The sequence below is a fragment of the Squalius cephalus genome, assembly GCF_949319135.1.
Source record: "Squalius cephalus genome assembly, chromosome: 9".
NCBI lineage: Eukaryota > Metazoa > Chordata > Actinopteri > Cypriniformes > Leuciscidae > Squalius > Squalius cephalus.
Genome location: NC_137130.1, coordinates 40333410 through 40337635, shown reverse-complemented (window position 1 = coordinate 40337635; position 4226 = coordinate 40333410).

Sequence of the window (4226 nt, the reverse complement as noted above, 5' to 3'; positions counted from 1 at the left end):
GCTTCACTTATAAACATGCTCTGTTCTTACTTGAAGAAAAGCTCACACATGTGCTCTTCATGTGTGCCTAAACACAAGTCCTTTTGAAAACACCTGTGAATTGGAGTTCTTCTATGGCGAGCAGAGTGGCGCAGCGGAAGCGTGCTGGGCCCATAACCCAGAGGTCGATGGATCGAAACCATCCTCTGCTAAACCTTTTTTACTTAAATACATGCTTTTCTCCTAATTGAAGAAAAGTATTATACATGTATTATCCCAAATAAAGAGCAACTTCCACATCCCGCTTGTTCGTTCAGAAAATCTGTGTGTATGCCCTATTCAAACGCCTCATTGATTAAGCCACCTGAATGAGATGGAGAATCAGTAGGGCAAGCGAGTCATGCCCCAGTGGCCTGTCGAAGTAGTCGTTCATCCGGATTACTTTGTGTGCTGGCCTTGTTTAAATGCCGATGCTGTTGTTGTCACTGAAGCCAAAGTAATGGGGGCACATGAGCACAGTTTTTTTAACAGCCCCAGTGGCCTAATGGATAAGGCACTGGCCTCCTAAGCCAGGGATTGTGGGTTCGAGTCCCATCTGGGGTGGTTTACAGCAGAGTGGCGCAGCGGAAGCGTGCTGTGCCCATAACCCAGAGGTCGATGGATCGAAATCATCCTCTGCTAAGACTGCTTCACTTGGAGAAAAGTTGCCTTAGCTGTGTGCTAAAACCCTCTGTAGTTTTCACATGTTCTAATAGATGACAAAAGAACCCTTCAAGTGTGCCTAAACGCATGTCCTTTTGAAAACAGTAGGGTATGGCAATTTTGTTATCAGGAGCAGAGTGGCGCAGCGGAAGCGTGCTGGGCCCATAACCCAAAGATCGATGGATCGAAACCATCCTCTGCTAAGACTGCTTCACTTATGTATGTGCTCTGTTCCTACTTGGAGAAAAGTTGCCTTAGCTGTGTGCTAAAACCCTCCATAGTTTTCACATGTTCTAATAGATGACAAAAGAACCCTTCAAGTGTGCCTAAACGCATGTCCTTTTGAAAACAGTAGGGTATGGCAATTTTGTTATCAGGAGCAGAGTGGCGCAGCGGAAGCGTGCTGGGCCCATAACCCAGAGGTCGATGGATCAAAACCATCCTCTGCTAAGACTGCTTCACTTATAAACATGCTCTGTTCTTACTTGAAGAAAAGCTCACACATGTGCTCTTCATGTGTGCCTAAACACAAGTCCTTTTAAAAACACCTGTGAATTGGAGTTCTTCTATGGCGAGCAGAGTGGCGCAGCGGAAGCGTGCTGGGCCCATAACCCAGAGGTCGATGGATAGAAACCATCCTCTGCTAAACCTTTTTTACTTAAATACATGCTCTTCTCCTACTTGAAGAAAAGTTGCCTTTTGTTGCCTGGGTTATGGTAAAGTTGCCATAACCCAGAGGTCGATGGATCGAAACCATCCTCTGCTAAGACTGCTTCACTTATAAACATGCTCTGTTCTTACTTGAAGAAAAGCTCACACATGTGCTCTTCATGTGTGCCTAAACAGAAGTCCTTTTGAAAACACCTATGGATTAAAGTTCTTCTATGGCGAGCCGAGTGGCGCAGCGGAAGCGTGCTGGGCCCATAACCCAGAGGTCGATGGATCGAAACCATCCTCTGCTAAGGCTTCTTCACTTATATACATGTTTTATCCCAAATAAAGAGCAACTTCCACATCCCGCTTGTTTGTTTAGAAAATCTGTGTGTATGCCCTATTCAAACAGCTTTTGTCCAGTGTGCCTGTGAACCGCACCCTAACCATTTGTGCATTTGGTTCTATTCTGACAAGCATCTTGTGTTGGCAGCTGTATTGTTTCCACGTTTGAAAACTGAATGGATCATTAGGGATGGAGCAGTGAGCAATCAACTCGCAGAGATTTGTGAAATGTTGGTGAAGACACAGTGACTGTGGACACAGTGACTGAGGCTAGAAGCGTTCCCAAGAAAACCCGCATTTTCAGCTCATATGAGAGCAACTCAAATGTAGTTGACAGTGCCAGAGGTAAGATGGATGAGTACCTGGGCTCAATGAGAAAAGGTCCACAGGAAGACAACCTAGGATTTTGGAAAACCAATGCTGGATCCCTCCCACGACTAGCCAGGGTCGTTCGTAAAATCTTCAGCACCCCCATTGGTTCCTCCAGTGCTGAGCACGTGTTTTCCGCTGCTGGATTACTGTCCCAGGCACACCGCACAAGCCTGAAACCTAATACTTTGTCCAAGCTAATGTTTCTTAAAGTAAATTCTAAAGTGATGTAAAGTTGGAGACATATTTTTAATAGACCGCATTTCCCCGCAGTTTTGGTCCAATTAAATTTGAGAATGCATGTTTCTTTAATTAACGGCAGACATCCGTTAATAAAGTGTGCTTTGATAAGCTTTTTGTTAAGTGCATGTCATCTGTGAGTGCTTTTTATGGGCATGATAATCCAGATGTGTTTTGTGGAATTCTTTATGCATTTCATCTTGGTTTTATTTATTTTTTATATGCCTGTTTAGCAATGGCAGTTATGTTCACGGAAATAAAATAACGAAAATACAATATACTTTTTCAGTTATTGCATTTCAAGTTTGCTGAAGGGCAATGTCATGTTTTTAATTGATAAAGTTAATTGAATGCATTTAAATTAATAAAAAGTACAGACTGTCACAGAATGTAATATCATAAATGCTATTTATAATCCTACTATTGATACATTATTTCAAGAAATCCAATACAAACAGAAATCAATTAGCTTACTACAGAGAAATTTAATGTTGGAGCGGGATCTGAGCGTGATTTGTTTTGTGAGTGGAGCGTTTGCTTGGGCCGTGAGCATCTAAACGGAGCACACGCGCATAGAGCAAAATATTGAGAATATTCACTGGCGTCACACCGCTCCGCTCACATGCTCTTCTCCCTGCCCAGATGCAGCGAACTGTCTCCCGAAAAAATTCAGCTCCTAGCCACCCAGGCTGAGGTGTAGAAAGCCATCCCTGGTGTGTCAAAATAGGTACTGTACACGGTGACACTCCAATTCCTTCGCAGACCACCCCGCTTTGTGGGCATAGTTAATACTTCAGTAAGGAGCGACGTGGCACACGGCCTCCTCACCAAACTAATGAGCTTACTGGCGAAGGGAGCTGAGGAAACAGTTCCCCCGTCCCAGCCAGAAAATCTCTTTCCTGGGAGCGGTTCTAGGCTAACCCACAAACGCGCTTAGTCTTTTCCGCGGCTCATCATTTCGTTCAGAGTAGGGGCCTTTTCCCCTCTCAGACCTTTTCAGAGGATGCTAGGCCTCATGGCCTCTCAATGCAACCTGCACTCTCTGAGAACGGTGCATAACAGATGCCCCGGGATGCGCCGCGAATGGGTCGTGCAGACACGTTACCTTGCCATAGATTCATGCAGTTCCCACTGACCAGCCAATTTATTTATTTATTTATTTATTTATGAACATTTATTAGAGGATCAACCCCATGAGATGAGGGTCCTCAGGATCATGTCCAAACAACATAGAACATCAGAACAACAGAGTAGATACAATCAAATAAAACAAAAACAAAAAAATCATAATAATAATAAAATAATAATACAACAAAATAAACAAAAACCTTAGCGCACGCACTCACACACATTCACACGCACCATACGGACATGCACGCACACGCACGCCCGCACACACACACACACACACACACACACACACACACAAGCTCTCACTATCCCCACCCATCACAGACGGAGTAAAGTAAGCCACAGTGGTTCCCAAACTGTGGTATGTATACCACTAAACACATTTTATTTTATACCCCTTTTAAGTAAAACCTTTTTAATCTAGGACTCAGCATGAGGGTGCTTTGGAAGTCAAGCGTTTTAAGAGGGGTATTTGGTGTGAGATGTTTGAGAACAACTGGTGTAACATATTGCATATAACACAATAATCCCAAATATAACTGACAAAGTTAACATCACTATATATGTACATATATATACACATTCATATATACACACATACATAACATGACACATATCGATGCTAAATCTGAAATGCTAGAAACATAGACAAGTATTCTGAAGATGTGTTAACAAAGCAGTTCGGAACAGAGGAAAAGACGTAAGCGAGCGAATGGATGCAGAAAGGCTGTTCCAGTCACGAAGGGCTCTAACACAGAAAGCATATTTCCCAATTTCTCTCTTAACTCTAGGGACAGTAAAGAAGATCT